The following is a 19077-nucleotide window of genomic DNA, read 5'->3' on the forward strand; positions in this document are numbered from 1 at the left end:
ACACAGCATGCAGTTTTTACGAGCTTGCAAACTCCCCCACGATCAACTAATATTATATCGAGAGCCATCCTGTTTTGGAGTGCCATCAGTCTTATTCCTTTTTCTTCTAACGTCATATTCAATAAAATATCCGTTGTGGAATCTATTGTTTTTTGTAATATTCAAGACAGTTTTCTTATATTGTAAGAATTTTCTATTTGGGACAAGAACGGTATAAATGATTTGGATATATCCATTGCTATCATTCCATCCTCACTACTCCTTTGAGTTCTACCTTTTGTTCGTCTGGCTACTTCTGCTGTCTCCAAGAGGAACACTCCTGGAAACAGTAGACCTAGGTAGCATGTACCTCCCCAGTTCCTAGGTAACCATGGATATGCTTTTTCTCCACATATAAAATAAACAGGGTCTCCCGCGTACACAGGTTCTATTTCATGTTTTAAAACCACTGTGTTCAGGCATTTGCTAAACGTTTCTACTTTATAGGAACCCTTTTTCTGTAGACATAGGGGAGCAGTTTTGGGGCTGTGATCCACTGTATAGGCAGAGGGCACCGCATCTTTGTTCCATTCATCCCTCATCCGAAATGTCATTACTGATGTTCTTTCTGCTGGCAGGGTTGGTCTATTCTGCCTATGTAATCTATCTAGTTTTGTTATTTTTCGTGTATTCTTTCTCATGGGTTCTAGTGCAAACATGTAAGCTTTTTGGAATATGGAACAACCCACAGGTCTCATGATTACTTCCTCAAATTCATTCATATTGGTCTCATCTAGCTGACCCGTATTACTCTTGTTCCATTTCCCAAAGAACATTGCACTTAACGTTACTTCACAGGAATAAATCAATGGCAATGGTTGTGCATACCAGCCTATCCCTTTCCCACTGTGCTGTGGTAAATGGGCGCAAACCCAGCAATTTTTTTTCTTTAACACCGCATGGGTCATGTTCATGATGAGCAACAATGTATTGTTGCCGTAACCTTCTCTATGTCTTTCTTCCATTGGGGGCAAAGTACCAGTGATTACATGAACCGGGCTTTCAGTACCTGCTTTTGGCAAAAGTGTTTCTAATGGGTGTACGTACTCCAGGAACCATAGTGTAATAGCTGTTATTGTTGGTACTATCATACTTAAGAAACATAGGACAAATGTCCAAATCAGTACCTTATTCATTTACCATGCTTTTTTCCTAAATTTACAGTCTCTAAATCTATTATTTTTTTAGCAGGGGTGCAGGAGGAGGCTGAAACCGGTCTTGACTTGTTCTTCATTGTCCTTCTTCTTGCTGGTGAAGTTCGTCGTGAATGTCTCTCGTTCTTGATGCCAGAAAAGTTCAACGAAAAATGTCACAGTTCAATTCTGCTAGTCTTTTCACAGCCTGGATCATTTATCCACTCCTGAGCAAGATTAGTTGTTCTTTCTCCCACTGCTCAGACGATTTCTGAACAGTTCTTTATTGATAGAGTACCATGTGCATCCAGCTTGTCCCGCTCTGGCTTAGGACACATGTACTCTATCAGCCTTATTACTTATGTGCTTCCAGCTTGTCCTGCTCTGGCTCCTGACACATGTACTTTTATAAGCGCACCGAGGAGCCGTGAGTCTTGAATTGTCCGACTTGCACAATTCTCACACTTCTCTCCTCTACGCCCCTGGTTCCCACTCCGTCCGTGAGTAGAACAAAAGGCCAAAAAGAAAAGCACCAAAGATCTGTGGATCACTTTGCCTGTCGAGCCGCAGATTATATCGATTCACTCCTGCTATTGTATGATCCGTGAATAGTGCCCTTGCATTTCCAGTATCAGGCTCAGTGTCAGCCTGTGGCACAATGATGGGCAGCGATGGGCGTCGTGGCAATGATGTAGTTTCTTTCTCTGGCTTTGGTGCATTCGCGAGAACTGGGGGGCGCCAAAGGGGTACACGCGTTGTTTCTGCTCGTGTTTGCAATGCAGGGTTTGTGTCGCTCGGCAGTGATGTTGTTTCCTCTAAGCAACGTTGAGGCACTTTCCGCCCTTCCCCCTTACTGGCAGCCTCCTCAGACTCTGCTTCGAATTTCACTTCTCGTTTGCGCTTTGTTTCACCTTTCACTTCTCGCTCAGGCTGATGCTGTGGCACTGGACTGGCAACAGTTTCTTTAGTTTCCGAGACCGTTTCCTTTCTCTGGTCATCGGAAGTTGTCAGCAGTCCTGGGAATCTTTTGGCATGTGTCGCATGGATCCATGCCTTCCGTCCGTCCACTCGGATGGCCGTCTGTGTTGCCAAAAGTACTTGATAGGGGCCGCGCCACCTGGGTGCTAGTGCTGTCTTCCGTTCAAGGTTTTTGATTAGCACCCAGCTCCCAGGCTCCAGTGAGTGCCCTGGTCCTGTATATCGCATCGGCAACGCCTCCTGCACCTGCTGATGAATCAAATGCAACTTTTGTGTTAAAAGTCCACAGTAAGTGCTTAACATAGGATGCTCGACCTCACATAATCTTTTGGGCTGCGGGCCGCACCATACATTTGCTGGTCTCCCCATTATAATCTCATAGGGGGAGAGCCCAATCTTCACCTGCACAGACGTGCGCATACACACCAGCGCTAGGGGTAATGCATCCACCCAACTCAACTTGCTCCCAGTGCAAATTTTCGCTATCTTTGACTTCAGCATTCGGTTGTGTCTCTCCACAAGCCCAGCAAAACTGGGATGCCTGGAACTGTGGGATCGCTTCTCTATTTGCAGACCTGCACAGATCTGTAGCACTACTGCGCCCACAAAGTGGGGGCCGTTGTCTGACCACAGGACACAAGGCAACCCAAACCGGGAGAAATACTCCTTCAGCATTACTTTTGCTGTGGACATGGCAGTACAGTCTTTTAAAGGATATGCCTCCACCCACTTGCTGAATGCACAGATTACCACTAACACGTACTTGTAGTTCTGGCACCTTTCCATTTCTATGAAATCAAAATGGACCACCTCAAACGGCATAGAGGGTGGGCCGAACTACCTGCTGGAATCACGGTTCTCTTTCCTACATTGTGTTGCAGACACGTGATACAATTCTGCACTAGCCTTTCTGCATTTATTTTTATGTGCTCATTCTTCCATACTGTGGATAAATGCTGTACCATTTTCTTTGCGCAAATGTGGGTAGGGCTATGCGCCATTATAACCATTGCAGTTACGTAACAATTTGGCAACATCCAGTTCTTTGTTACCTTGTCCACCCAACATCCTTCCAAATCTAACTCAGTAGAGCCCTCAGCCCACCCCTGAATCTCTTCGGTCGTGGCCTCAGCCTGCATTTCTTTGACTGTGGCAACTCCATTCTCTATCATACAAGGTACTTCCTCAGTCTGTACTGTCATCATTTTATTCCCCAAATCTATGGCTGTTTGCTTCGCAATCCTGTCTGCAAACGCGTTTCCCTCTCCCACTCTGCATGTTACTTTCTTATGCGCCTCGCACTTTACTATAGCTAGGCGCTTTGGAAACGTGAGCGCAGACAACAATCGCACAATCAAAGGCCCATGCTGAATCCTGGCTCCATGTGATGTCAAGAAACCTCTCTCAGCCCAAAGTCGGCCAAAATTGTGAACCACGCCAAAGGCGTACTGGCTGTCAGTATAAATATTTACGTTCAGATTCTCAGAGAGTTCACAGGCTTGGGTCAGTACTATTATTTCTGTGGCTTGTGCCGAATTGTAGGGGATCCTTCTGCTTTCTACAACACTCTTTAGGGTATTTATTTATTTATTTATTTATTCGTATTTGTTAAGCGCACAGAAACAGCCCTGAGGCATCGTGGCGCTGGTTACAGAATAGCGCTGGTTACAGGAAAAGCGCGTCTTAGTTGCAGCATAGTGGCATACAGGCATACAAGTTTGGGCAGTAGCAGTATTTAGCAGTGTGTGCCTGATTGGCTGTAGGTGAAGGAATTTTAGTTAAAGAGAGAGGTTTTGAGTTTTTTTCTAAACGCTGTGAGGGAGCCTTCTGCTCTTAGGGCGTGGGGGAGATTGTTCCAAAGTTTAGGTGCTATGTAGGGAAAACCCTGCCCTCCTGCTGTAATCTTGTTGATGCGTGGTACAGTGAGTTGGTTGGTGTAGCACAGTCTGGTAGGTCTGGATGAGGTCGGTCTGAGAATGGTGTCTGAGAGATATGATGGTGCAGTGTGGTGGATACATTTGTGGGTAGTAGTCAGTACCTTGAAGGTGATGCGTTCTTTGACAGGGAGCCAGTGAACTGATTGTCTTGCCAGTGAGATGTGGTCCCTTTTGGAGATGTTTAAGGCAGCTCTTAGAGCGTTATTTTGGGTGACCTGAAGTTTGTTTAGGTTTTTTTCAGAGGTGCCAGCTAGGAGTGCATTGCAATAGTCAAGTTTAGCGCCTATGGTAGCTCTTGCTATTGAAAGGCAGTTTTCTTTGGAGAGGAATGGTTTGATGGCGTTGATGAGTTTAGTGCTTAGTGCAGATGCGGAGACAATGGCACTAACTTGTTTGTCCATGGACAGGGTTGCATCAATGTAGACCCCTAGCGTTTTCACAGAAGATAGGACTGGGATAGTGCAGTTGTCGATGTTGAAATTGGCATAGCAACTATCTAGCCTGGCCAGTGTGGACTTTTGGCCGAGGATAAGGATTTCAGTCTTATCCCCGTTAAGACATAGGCCGTTAGTGGCCATCCAGGCTTGAATGGTGGCGTATATGAGTTTTAGAGCTAGGGCGTCTTTGTGGTATGAGCCTGTTAGAGGGAGGAGCACTTGGGTGTCGTCAGCGTAATTGGTGTAGGCAATCCCAAGTGCATCAAGTTTCTCGAATAGGGGCTTAGTGAATAAATTGTAGAGCGTAGGTGCTGTACAGGAGCCTTGAGGGACACCGCAGTGTATTATGGATGGTGTTGCGCTAGAAGTGTTTGAAAAGACTTTCATGGCCCTCCCTTCAAGAAATGATGTTATCCAGGAGGTGGCTTGGTCAGAGAAATGTGCGGAGTGGGAGAGGTGTGTGGTGAGGGTCTTGTGGTCCACTAGGTCGAATGCCGCAGAGAGGTCGAGGAGAAGTAAAAGGGCGGGTTTACCTATGTCCAATATCTTGGTTATTTGGTTTTTAAGGTCCAGCAGAGCAGTCTCGGTTCCATGACCTTTGCGGAAGCCTGACTGTCTGGTACCTAGGATGGAGTTAGATTCGAGGTATAGTTGGATTTGGCTGTGTGCCACTTTATCTAGAATCTTGAGAAGGAAGGGGACTGTTGTTATAGGTCTGTAGTTGTTAGGCACTGTGGGGTCGAGAGTGGGCTTTTTTAGAAGTGGGCGCACCCAAGCTTCTTTAAGACTGTCTGGGACAGAGCAGGTCTTGAATGAGGCATTAATGAATGCGGTAATGATTGGGGCAAGTGGTTCAGCGCAGTCCTTGATTAATTTAGGGGGGCATGTATCGGCTTTGCAAGTCGATGGTTTCAAGTGTTTCAGTATGTCCAGGACTTCTAGTTCTGAAACTTCTTTAAAGGCAAATTTGGGAATGTTAGTGGTTTTGCTAGGCGATTGGGAATCTAAGTGCCGACTCTGTTTCGGCAGGGTATTGTAGTGGTCACGGATTTTGTTTTGTAAGAGGTCTATTTTGTTGAGCATGGCGGCTTGGATACTGTTGCACCAGCCTTCATCCTTAATGATCTCGTCAGAGGAAGTGGGAGGCACTGTGAGCTCTTTAAAGATAGAGAAGAGTTCTCTTGAGTGGCACTTTGAGTCTAATATTCGACGGTTGTATGATTCAGATTTGGCATTGAAGATGGCGGTTTTGTATTTTTTTGCGGTGTCTTTGAATAAGTCTTTGGTGATGTCACATGGGTTGGCCTGCCAGTTTTTAAGTGCTTGGCGCTTTTTGTTACGCAGAGCTTGGAGGTCCTCTGTGAACCATGCGTTTGAATGGAAAGATTTTTTTTCTTTTTTCTCTTCTAGAGGAGCAATGGAATTTATAGCATTGGTGAGCGTATCCTTGAGTATGTCTGCTAGGATGTTAGGATCTTGTGGGAAAGGAGGGGCGAGGCATGGGGTGTTGAGAAGGGGGCGTAAATTGTCAGCAGTTAATTTTTTGGAGCTTCTGGCTAAGGTGGCGGATTTATGTACTGGAGTTTTTTTGGTAGGTATCGTAGGGATGGAGAATTGTATGCAGCTGTGATCTGTCCAAGGGAGGAATGTATTGGATGTGATAGAGGAGCTGCAGTTATGGTCGGCCAGCCAATCAAGAGTTCTGCCTTTGGTGTGGGTGGGTGACACGATTTTTTGTGTGAAGTCTAGGTTGGAGAGGTCCTTGAGGAAGGAGGTTGCTGTTTTGTCCTTTGGGTCATTATAGCCTAGATTAAGATCACCTAGGAGTAAGGTTTTGGTGGATTTTTTTAGGTTTTCGCTGAGAATATGCGTGATTTGCCCTTGAAAGTCGGCTGGGAGTCCTGGGGGCCGGTAGATGACATGAATGTTAATGGTGTTGTTGTGAGAGAGGGGTAGTTTGGCCGATAGTATGTCTGCATTCCCTTCCCAATTGTGGGGTGTGGGTCTGATATGGTGGATGTCTTTATGGATTATGGCAACCCCTCCCCCTGATTTTGTAGGTCTGTCTTGTCTAAGGATGGAGTAGCCTACTGGTACAGCTAGGGTAATGGCGGGGCCTGACGCTTCATGTAGCCAAGTCTCTGTGATGGCTAGCAGATCTAAGTCGAGGCTGGAGATGAGCTCGTTGATTTCTAGGGCATGGGCGGTGAGCGATCGAGTGTTAAGTAATGCGCATTTGAGTGTTAGTGCTACCTGACTTCTGTTGGGAGGCCGCTGTTTTATTTGTTTTTTCTGCTTGAGGTTGGGTGGGGTGGATGGTTTAGGAGTGGGTGTGAGGTTAGTACACGGTGTGAGGATGTGAGGAATCTTGGCCATTAGGTTGTGGGAGACGGATGTGCGAGAACCTAGTCTATAGTTTCTGTGTGAGGTTGGGATGTGTTGCGAAGAGAAGGACCTAGGTAGTGTGCGTGTCCTCAGTCTGCACAGTCTGGTGCAGTTATTAGGTGTAGAGGTGTGAGGATGGGCGGTGTTGGGACTAGAGTGAGAAGGTGTTGAATTTGTGTTGGACTGCATCATGATGCTGGGGCTAGGTAAGCAAGAGTGTAGATAATGTCGTCCATATATTGCGGTGGTGAGGAGTGTGCCTATGAGTAGTAGAGTGCTAATCTGGTGGTGCAGCCCTGGTAGCATGCTGGAGTACTCTGTTGTGCACGTGGAGGGAGGCGAGACTGAGCAGCGGTGGTTCTAGTAGTGCGAGGCGCTAGTTGCCTAGATGATGTCAGATGGTAGAAATGTGCAAAAAGCATTCATTGTCTATAAGTACGAAATGAGGCATTTTGAATCAAGAGTACAAGATTTTGGCATTTCAATGATACATGTGCAGAAATTACAGATTCGAGGAGTGACTTACAAGTAGAATCTAAGAATTTACGCAATTTCAGAGTCTGGGGCAGTGCAGAGCAGTTTTGGTGTGTGGTGTTCTACTCACGTAGCCTTCAAGTCCAGGGAGGGCCGACTCCGGGACTCCAGAGGCGAACAGGGGCAAACAGGAAGGGCCTTGCTCTCTGGGCCTTCCTCGATTGGGCCGGCTTCCGCCTGCCGGCGGGCTGGCGAGTAGATGAACGAGACGCCGTTGCTAGGCAACGCAGTAAACAATGGCGGCGGCCATTTTGGGAGGCTCTTTCGGCGGCGTGGTGCGGGCAGTGGGCTTCGGGTGCCTGAGGGGATGCACTGCGCACTCGTGAGTGGGGCTCACCTAGGAGAAGCACAGGGAGTGCTTCACAGCGACTGCTCCAGCAGCGCTGTACAGATGGCCACGGCTGCTCCTGCAGACCGTGTTGAACGTCGGCGGTCGATCGGGGCTGGGGGAGGCATCAAAGGCTGGATCCTCACGGTGCGAGGAGGGCTCCTGCCCTGTAGAGATGCTGCCAGAAGTGAGGGGCAGGGGCAAACAGGAAGGGCCTTGCTCTCTGGGCCTTCCTCGATTGGGCCGGCTTCCGCCTGCCGGCGGGCTGGCGAGTAGATGAACGAGACGCCGTTGCTAGGCAACGCAGTAAACAATGGCGGCGGCCATTTTGGGAGGCTCTTTCGGCGGCGTGGTGCGGGCAGTGGGCTTCGGGTGCCTGAGGGGATGCACTGCGCACTCGTGAGTGGGGCTCACCTAGGAGAAGCACAGGGAGTGCTTCACAGCGACTGCTCCAGCAGCGCTGTACAGATGGCCACGGCTGCTCCTGCAGACCGTGTTGAACGTCGGCGGTCGATCGGGGCTGGGGGAGGCATCAAAGGCTGGATCCTCACGGTGCGAGGAGGGCTCCTGCCCTGTAGAGATGCTGCCAGAAGTGAGGGGCAGGGGCAAACAGGAAGGGCCTTGCTCTCTGGGCCTTCCTCGATTGGGCCGGCTTCCGCCTGCCGGCGGGCTGGCGAGTAGATGAACGAGACGCCGTTGCTAGGCAACGCAGTAAACAATGGCGGCGGCCATTTTGGGAGGCTCTTTCGGCGGCGTGGTGCGGGCAGTGGGCTTCGGGTGCCTGAGGGGATGCACTGCGCACTCGTGAGTGGGGCTCACCTAGGAGAAGCACAGGGAGTGCTTCACAGCGACTGCTCCAGCAGCGCTGTACAGATGGCCACGGCTGCTCCTGCAGACCGTGTTGAACGTCGGCGGTCGATCGGGGCTGGGGGAGGCATCAAAGGCTGGATCCTCACGGTGCGAGGAGGGCTCCTGCCCTGTAGAGATGCTGCCAGAAGTGAGGGGCAGGGGCAAACAGGAAGGGCCTTGCTCTCTGGGCCTTCCTCGATTGGGCCGGCTTCCGCCTGCCGGCGGGCTGGCGAGTAGATGAACGAGACGCCGTTGCTAGGCAACGCAGTAAACAATGGCGGCGGCCATTTTGGGAGGCTCTTTCGGCGGCGTGGTGCGGGCAGTGGGCTTCGGGTGCCTGAGGGGATGCACTGCGCACTCGTGAGTGGGGCTCACCTAGGAGAAGCACAGGGAGTGCTTCACAGCGACTGCTCCAGCAGCGCTGTACAGATGGCCACGGCTGCTCCTGCAGACCGTGTTGAACGTCGGCGGTCGATCGGGGCTGGGGGAGGCATCAAAGGCTGGATCCTCACGGTGCGAGGAGGGCTCCTGCCCTGTAGAGATGCTGCCAGAAGTGAGGGGCAGGGGCAAACAGGAAGGGCCTTGCTCTCTGGGCCTTCCTCGATTGGGCCGGCTTCCGCCTGCCGGCGGGCTGGCGAGTAGATGAACGAGACGCCGTTGCTAGGCAACGCAGTAAACAATGGCGGCGGCCATTTTGGGAGGCTCTTTCGGCGGCGTGGTGCGGGCAGTGGGCTTCGGGTGCCTGAGGGGATGCACTGCGCACTCGTGAGTGGGGCTCACCTAGGAGAAGCACAGGGAGTGCTTCACAGCGACTGCTCCAGCAGCGCTGTACAGATGGCCACGGCTGCTCCTGCAGACCGTGTTGAACGTCGGCGGTCGATCGGGGCTGGGGGAGGCATCAAAGGCTGGATCCTCACGGTGCGAGGAGGGCTCCTGCCCTGTAGAGATGCTGCCAGAAGTGAGGGGCAGGGGCAAACAGGAAGGGCCTTGCTCTCTGGGCCTTCCTCGATTGGGCCGGCTTCCGCCTGCCGGCGGGCTGGCGAGTAGATGAACGAGACGCCGTTGCTAGGCAACGCAGTAAACAATGGCGGCGGCCATTTTGGGAGGCTCTTTCGGCGGCGTGGTGCGGGTAGTAATCGCATATGCAGCCGTTGATGTGCCATCAGGTAATTTAAAACAAGAGCCATTGCAAAATAACTCCCCATCTGGCTCTTTTTGTGGGATATCGATCAAATCAATCGTTCCCTTTGTTTCTTCTTCTGTGATCATTAAACAATCATGGGGTGGTGATTCGTTGTCACCAATTTCTGCTATGGGCAGTGGCATTAATTCTGCAGGATTCAATGTGCTACACTTCATAATTTGGATGTGGGCTGCAAACAAGATGAGCTCATATCTTGTCAGTCTAGCTGAGGTGAGGTGTTGCGTTTGCGTCCTGTTTAATAGAACGTCTATAGCATGTGGCACCATTAGAATTAAAGTGTGCCCCAATACCATTCCTTCTATTTGTTTCACTGACGCAGCAGCCGCTGCGATGGATCACAAATATTGTGGTAGTGCGCGCGCTACAGGGTCCAACGCGCAAGAAAAATAGCTGCACGGCCTATTTCTTCCCCCTTGTTCCTGTGTCAAAACCGCCAATGCACATCCTTCTCTCTCACTCACAAATAGTCTGAAGATCTTTTTATAGTTGGGAGTGCCTAAAACTGGCGCAGCACACAATGCAACTTTCAATTGCTCAAATGCTTTCTGACATTCCTCATCCCACTGTAAAGGCATCTCTGCATCTTTTTTAGTCAATTTTATCATCGGCTTCAAAATCAACGCAAAATTACAGATCCACTGCCGACAATAAGAGGCCATGCCTATTACAGCTCTCTCTCCTTTTTGAGTTTTCGGAATAGGCAAACTAGAAATACTTTCTATGCGTTCTGGTGTTAATCTTCTCCCTTCTTTCGAAAGTAGGTATCCCAAATAAGACACCTCCTTTTGATTATACTGGAATTTCTTCAAACTTGCCTTATGACCATGGGTCGCTAAATGTGTCAAGAGTAATACAGTACTTTCTTTGCAGATCTCTTTCGTGTCAGCAGCTAATAACAAGTCATCTATGTACTGCAAGAGTACGCAACCTTCGGGTAGTTCTAGCATGTCTAGCTGTTCTTTTAGCTCTCTGCTGTAAACGCTCGGGCTTTCTGTATAGCCTTGTGGAATGCGTGTGAATGTGAATGATCGACCTCCTAGAGTGAACGCGAACAGATATCTACTGCTTTTATCCACTGGGATGCTAAAGAATGCGTTCTTCAAATCGACTACACTAAAGTATTCTGCAGTGGCCGGTATCATTGTCAGTATTGTTGTGACATCTGGGACCAAAGGGAATTGTGGGTCTACCACTTTGTTTAATGCACGCAGATCAATTATGAAACGATAGGGTACCTCATTGTCTCCTTTCTTGTAAACTGGAAGAATCGGGCTGTTGCACGTGCTACCTGCGATTTCCTCAACCAGCCCCAATCTCACCAGGTCAGTAACAATGCTTTTCAATCCCTTCTCACTTCAACAGAAATGTTATACTAGGGAATTCGGGGTAGTGTTACACCTTCTTTCAGAGTTATTTTTGCTGGCTCTATTTTCAAGCATCCTACATCATTATCATGCATTGCCCACAGACAGGTTAGTACTCTATTTAGCTCTTCTGGCAACTCTTTTGACATAAATTCCGTCACCGGTGCATCGTGAGGCCACATCGTGAGGAACACCCCGTCTGCCGTACAATGTATGACTGCCCCCAATTTTCTCAACAAATTCAATCCTAGTAAGTTCTCTCCACAATTTTCTGTCAAAAGAAATGGACACTGCTCCGTAAATGGTCCTATTGTAATTGGGACAGCTTCGGACATGGGGTTAATTACTGGTGTACCTGCGAACCCTACAGAAACATTCTTCTTCCCCGACAGTGGTATCTCCGGAACCAAGTGGTGGTCTATCGAGCACTTCTGTGCCCCTGTATCTACAAGGAAACGGTGCTCCTTATTCCCGACTCTCATTTCTACGTAGGGTCCTCTCTGATTCACGGGAATAGACACTGGTTCCGACCCCGGTCGTGGGCTGTTCTATCGCGAAAATAACACATCGTCCGATGTGTAGTCACCGCTACTGCTATAATACGTGTTTGGTTGTGTATCAAAAATATTCCCCTTTCCCCCTCGATGTCCTCCACTCTGATCATTTCTCTGTTGGCCCTGCCCACCCTGACTTTGGTTCGAAACACTTTGGTTCAATGTCTGGTTTTGTTATGCTTGGTTTTGGCCATATGATTGGGTTTGAGTACCTCCATTGGTGTATCCCTGCTGCTGCTGCATGTTACTTCTGCTTGGGCCGTTCGACCCCTGATGTCCTCTATGAGGTCTTCTCTGACCAAACCCACCTCTATTCTGTAGGTGCGGGCATTGCGCTCGCCAGTGTCCTTCCTCCTTACAGTACGCACATTGATTTAATCCCAATGACACCCCATGCATATTATTCAAATTTCCCAGGCCTAGTGCATTACCTCTACCTCTATTGTATCCAATGACCTGCTGCAGTAACACCCCTACTATCGTTTGCATCGCTTCCTTTCTCATCTCCAATGGGTACCCATTACATATCTCACTTACTTCTTTTACTGACGTTCTTTTGTTCGACATCCATCGCATTTTTTCCCCTACCCATACCTGCGATCTTTGTTTATCGCCTATCTGTCCCGGTACCGGCAAATTCTTTGTACCACCTGGAAAAACTCTCGGCCATGATTTTGTTATACTCAACCTTGACGCCTCCTTCGTACCTTTCTTAATAAACTCTCTACTATACTCAGGCGTAGCAAACATTTCAGCATATCTGTCTTGCATTTCATTTTTTACTTCAATCAGTCAGTGCACATGTTTTCTTACATCATCATCTCTTTGCTCACTGCGTGCTAACTTATTCAAATCTAACAACCGCTGTGGCGGTAAATTCCCAAGTATCTTTTTCCATTCTCCCACCAGAATTTCCCCCATGCATTCCAACACTACCTGTCTCTCGTCTCTTCTTCGGTACCCATACAATGAGCCCAATGCTGCCGTCTCATCATTTACTTCTATGTACATTTCTGCCTCTTGCCGTAATTCAATCTTTCTCTCTTTGCTGATTGCGCTTCGAGTTACCCATCCAAATCCTGTTCCTTCAGCCCCGCCGCTCGCCTCCCCAGTCTCAATTTCGACTTCGGGAGGGGCGGATGGTGCTGAATCTGTCTCTAGAGTGGGTGGTGCGGATGGGACAAGTGACAGAGGTGGCATCTGTGAAGGGCCTTGCTGGGTGCTGGGAAATTGTGTGCCCGCGGTCTGCGCTTGTGGGAGTGCTTGTGCTGTGGGCGGGGCTTGGGTTAACGCTTGCGTGAGGGGAAGTGCTCGGGCTGCGGGAGGGGGTATGAGAGCTATTGGTTGGGCCCGCGCAGTCACTGCTGGCGTGTTTGGTTTCGATTCTGGTTTTGGGCCTCGACCCGTGTTAGTTAACAAATGTTCCATTTATTCATCTGCTATGTGTAATTCCCGCTGCAGGTATATTCTGTCTATGTTCATCTGGTCCCGTCTCCCTTCCCGTCTTAGACTCTCAGTCCACTCCTCCTCTTCCTTCTCTTCTGCTATCTCAAGCTTCGTTTTGTGCCTACGCGCATGCTTCTCTCTACTCCTTAGTCGGAGCATCGCTTCCCTCCTCCAATCTCAAAAGGTCTCAAAAGGTGCAGGTCGCGCTTTCTTTCTAATCAGCACCCTCTCTAGGTTATCTATCCTCCCCATCTCAAAACTAGCATTAATCGGCCACTGATGGTCGGGTTGCTTTCTAGTTTGCCTATGCCAAATTTCACAAAATATTATCACACCCACACCATATTTCGCATACATATCATAAGCCGGCGTTCCCCCAGGCGGTGCACTTTGGCCATATTCCAAGGACTGTCTACCGCAGCTGAAAAGCCCCACTAAAGTGGACAGTACTCCAGGCATGTTTCTTTAACCTTCCCCTTTGGTTAGCCACTTTTACCTGGACGTTTGAGTTTGCAAAATCAACACTCTACCAAAAATCAGGTTTCTCTTTGAATCGGGGAATGACTCACCTGATAAAACAAGTCGCCTGTTCTAACGCAACCTCTCCCCACGTCGTGTCTGTGCTTCTCTGGGTTCTGCCTCGCCTCGGGACCCTCACCTCCTTTGCCCTCTGGCCCGGTACGTCGATCAGGGATCAGATGTGTGCAGATCTGCGGAAGGAATCTCTCCTCTCTTCTACAGGGCGCCCCGTACACTTCTTGATCCCGGCTTGACCGTCCCGTCCTCGCCGTTCTTCTGCCTTTACTCCGTTACAACGTATAAGATGGGGCAGGTGGGGGAGGGTCCCTATTCGGGCGCCATCTTGAAAGGGGCCCCTAGGGGTCCCTCGTGCTATGGAAACAAGGCAATGACCATACACGAAAAGATGCGCCAGACACGAGGTTTCAAATTCCCAATGCTAGGGTTTATTGCAAGCAAAAGTTAGTATCAGTTGGCCAATTCTGATCTCACGCCCCGCGACGTGAGTTTCCTAGACCTCCGAGGGATGCAAGAGAGCAAATTACATACATCAGTTACATATATACAAAATGCATATCATACAATCAGCAAAGTCATGTTCAACACCCCTCTGTATTATGTTCCTTTGAAATCGGGATGACGATGGACATATCGACGAGTATGACGATTATAATGCTTTCGATGTCTATTCTAGTGACAATGTGCAATTTAGAAAGTACGGAGGCATCTATTAGAACACGGTGGTTCTGTTCTTGGAAGCAATCTGTACACGGGGGAAGAGCCACATTCCAAGCTTTGCTATCTATGAGGTACTATTCGTGTCCTGGGAGCCAACACGTTCTAAAGGGTTTTGCAAAGGGGGCCCGTAAGAGAAGCATAATTCAAGCCTTTAACTGTATTATTCTAACATATTCTACTATCGTACGAGACTGGCTGGCAGCTGTGAAGTGATTAAATGCCCTGCAGCTTCCTCCCAAGGCTACAGAGAGGGAGCGTGGGCATTCCTCTCTGGGCTACTCATGAGGAGTTTCAGCAAACTCTTCAGTCGCGCGACCTTGTCCTTTCATATTCAGACAACAATGTTAACAGTTGAGCAGAGTAAGCAGAATTTGCAAGAATTGAAAGCTGTAATGAGTTGACTGTAGCTGAGGACGGCCTCCTGCTGAGGGGTCACCAGATTGTGATTCCAAGAACATTGGTTGACAAGGTCTTACTTCTCGCCCATAATGGCCACCAGGGGATGGCCAAGATGAAAGCCCGTCTGAGATTGAAAGTCTGGTTCCCAGAGTTGGAAAGCAGAGTGGAGGAGTTTGTAAAAAAACTGTGTTCCCTGCCAAGCTGCAAGTCCGGTGGAGAGGGGCCCGCCGATCCAGACCATGGTAAGAAGTGATCAGCCATGGGGGACGGTACATGCCGACTTCGGGTCCACAGGCCGTGGGATATACTTTCTGGTGGTGACAGACCAGTGGTCACACTATCCAGAAGTGGAGCTAGTTGAGTCCAATGCCAGTGACCACACCATCATGGCGTTAGAGAAGATGTTCGCCACACATGGGTTTCCCCTATAGATATGCTCAGATAATGGTGCCCTGTTCCAAGGGCAACAATTTGCGCGCTATTGTGAGGAAAGAGGGATAAAACATCGAAAAGTCACCCCTTTCTGGCCAAGAGCAAATGGCGAAGTAGAGCGTTTTATGCGAACGCTCAACAAGGTGTTCCGCATATCAATGAATGGGGGTGAAGATCTCCGACGCAACCTATTTGACTTTCTCCGAGAGTACCGCTCTACCCCGCATCAGTCCACCGGGGTCGCTCCGGCGGAGGCGCTCTTCAAGCGGGTGCCAAGGGGGTTGCTACCAGAAATTGAAGGTCGACATCCAGGAGAAATAGATGACGAACAGGTACAAGCGGAGAGAGCCACTCAGAATGAGAGAGAGACCTCCCGGAGCGGACTCCCAGAGAAGGAGATTGCCGTGTGAGACACCGTGCTGGTGCGAAACAGCAGACCGGAAGGAAAGTTGTTGCTACCATGTGAAACGCAGCCACTGGGAGTGACACATGTCAAAGGATCTATGGTCACCGCCGCCAATGCACGAGGAACAGTCACCAGGAACGCCTCATTCTTCAAGCGCTTCGGAGCTGCGAGCTCAGAGGAGACCGTTTCCCAAAACCCAGAGCAGGACGCAGGATCACCACTGAGACACGATGAACCGCCAGAGACTCAAGGGACACGCGATGTGCATCAAGCTGAAGCACGCAGGTACACGAGCCGGGCGGGGCGCAAGCCGCCGCAGAGGTTCCAAGACTTTATTATGGACCCTGCCTCGTAATCAGTGCCGCATTGACAGTTAAAGTTGTAATAGAGCACTGTTAGTTCTAATGTTTGTTCATTTTTAATGTTTGGGGGAAAAAGGAGGGAAGTTGCGTAGTAATAGGCCAGTGTATGCATGCGCGAGCAGGAACGAGGCTCGCGCATGTGCTGTAGAAAATAAATACGGCCCGCCGGCAGTTCGCGCCGGGGGACCTGAATGGCAACACGTCTCCGGCGTGTCTCCTTGTGTGAATGCGGAGCGCATGAACGTGTGACAGCGTGGGGCCCCCCAACGCCCCCACGCCTCCCAACAATAGGTTACTTGCAGAACTTCTCTAGCTCCGATTGTAATGCATCCTTGGTTCCGATGGGTCTTTTTCTCACCTTGTGTACAACGGCCCTGGCTCCCTTTCTCAATACAATCCAGTGCTTAAATCCCTTAAGCTTCCCAATGCTATTGTGGAACACCAGTGGAAATGTCTTCACTAATCCTTCTTTAGAGGATAGCTCTTGGGTTATGACACTCAGTATTGAGTTGTAGAGGAGCAAGTGGATGCATTCACCCTAGTCAACGCCACCTCACCCCCACCCTATTGAAATGACAGACGAGGAGTCACACTTTGGAACCCATGCACAAGGTTATGCGACATGTCCATAGCTTGTCGACTATATGCAAGACGATATGCACCTATTTAGAACATACCCTCACATTGAAACAGTGGAGTAAAGCTACCAAGAAGGATGTCCCTTGCAGCCTGAGTTGCCGGAATACAGCCATTAATAAAATGGTGCGCAACGTGGATGTATGTTAAACAAAAGTCTAATGACAGCAAAAGAATGTCCCAAAGAAGATGTATGAATATATGTTGAAACAATATGAAAATACCTAAGAAAAACAATGTAATTGGAGTACTTTATGTGCTCCATGATTCAGAATCTGTGAACAAAAAACAAAAAATAAAGTGACCCACTGGTCAATAATTGTAAATACCCTGAAACGCAAGATAGAAAGAATACATAGAAGCTTGCTTATGAGAGGTATATATTCAACGTTTAGGACGACCATTAGAAAAAGCTGGACGATGGCTTATGTCAATCAACCCAGTTACCTCAAAACACAAGCCCAGGATCTTAATGTTAAAAGACGATAAAGAAGCTGTTTTGCTGTTGCAGAATAAAGGAGTACATTGGCCCTCATTACGGGTCCAGCGGTAACCGTGGTGGTAAAACAGCAGGTAGCCGCCGGAGACGTAAAGATTTTCCCAGCACCTGACTTACCAGAAACCCCAGGGCATTACAACCCCAGCAGTCCGGTAAGTCAGGCGGTTGTAAAATGTTTATCACCATTCTCATAGAGTCCCACAGCACTCTATGGGAGTGGGGACCACAGAAGCACCAGCACCGTCAGTGTCCCCCGCAACACTGGCTCACTATACTATCCAGTATAGTGAGCCGGTGTTGCGGGGGAAACCCCTGCAGCTACGTCACCGGTTCCCGATCACGGAAGTTAAAGGGAACCAGCAATGCAGGGACACTGCGCAAGGAAGGAAAGGTAAGTAGGGTGGTGGGGGTAGGTTGCGGGTGTGGGTGTGTTGTGGGTGTGGGTGGGGGTGTATGTATGGTTTTCTATTGGATGTTCGCATGGGAAATGTACAAACATTTGTAGTGCGTACATTTCCCATGCAAACATTTCCATCGCAGATTTTTCCGTGATGGAAATATCACGCAGATCTGGCTCAGCCTTTACTGCGTCCTACTAAACTGCCCCACCTTGCGCGTACTTTCCTTTCCAATGCGTTTTCTTACCTTGCACTGTGTCCCACACACCCACTAGGCTCCCCTTTCTCCAGGGTATTCGTGCTCTGCTGCTTCACTCCCACTACTGTTTTCTTACACTTTTCTAGCATCTCCTGCTTTTTCCTTCTAGGTGAACGCTTGTGGACCCCTGTGACTACTTTCCCCTAATGTGTGGACCACGGCTCTGTTCTCATGATTTGGTTTTCCCAATAGGCCTTTCTCCTCTTCTCTAGGTCCCCCCATTCTGGCTTTCAGCTCTCCCTCTAGGGTGCACTGAGCCGGCTCCAACTGTTGGTATTCATTGCCTATGCTTTTCTGTTGTTCGTTGTACTCTGTTGTAGAAGTGGTTTCCCTACATTAGCCTACTGTTCTTCCCATGTTTGGTACTCATTGTCTGTGCTTTTCTGTTGTTTTCTATACTCTGTTCTAGAATTGTTACCTACTGTCACCTTTCTGTAACCTGTTCTAGAATTGTTACACTACTGTAACCTACTATTCTTAGCCTGTTACCTGTACTCTCACCGACATACTTCTTTAAGTTTCTTCACCTGATATATGAACCCTTCATATGGTCGCTCTGCCATCTCCTTACTCTTCCTCACCCATTAATGGTGGCACATGCTGGTCCTCTTAGCCTCCTTTCATTCCTCCAGAGTCATAATTAATGTCTATCTCAATGGTACCATCCTGGTACAATGGCCTCAGCCCAACCTTTTACTTTTCAATAGGCGCTTCCCTGGCATCCTTAACTTCCTTCCTTCTGCCACCCCACCTACCTCTGCTCTGGTTTCCTTGCCACCCCTTCCCTCTGCTACTCTGGCTCCCTTGCCACCCACCTCCATGGGTCCTTTGCCACTCCCTCCTTCTGATACTCTGGCACCCTTGCCACCCCCTCACTCTGCTACTCTGGCTCCCTTGTCAGCCTTGGCTCATCTGGCTTCCTTGCCTCACTTGTCCTCTGCCCCTCTGCCTCCCTTGCCTGATGCCTCTCACCTGGCTACCTCGCCTCCCTTCGCCGTCACCTCTCTAGCCCCTCTGCCATCCACTTCTTCCTTGGGCCCTCTGCCTCCTCCTCCCTTTACTTCTCAAGCACCTCTGCCACTTCCGGTGGGGACCCCTGTTCTCTGTACCCCTCCCCGGAAGTATTTCAAATGTGACAACCTGCTCCACACTGCTACTCTTAACTGTCGATCTGCTGTCAAACACTCTTCTGACATCTGCCACCTCTTTGAACTGCTAGATCTAGATGTTCTCCCCCTTAC

The sequence above is a fragment of the Ambystoma mexicanum genome, chromosome 3p (assembly GCF_040938575.1).
Source record: "Ambystoma mexicanum isolate Mex_15411 chromosome 3p, UKY_AmexF1_1, whole genome shotgun sequence".
In the NCBI taxonomy this organism is placed as follows: domain Eukaryota; kingdom Metazoa; phylum Chordata; class Amphibia; order Caudata; family Ambystomatidae; genus Ambystoma; species Ambystoma mexicanum.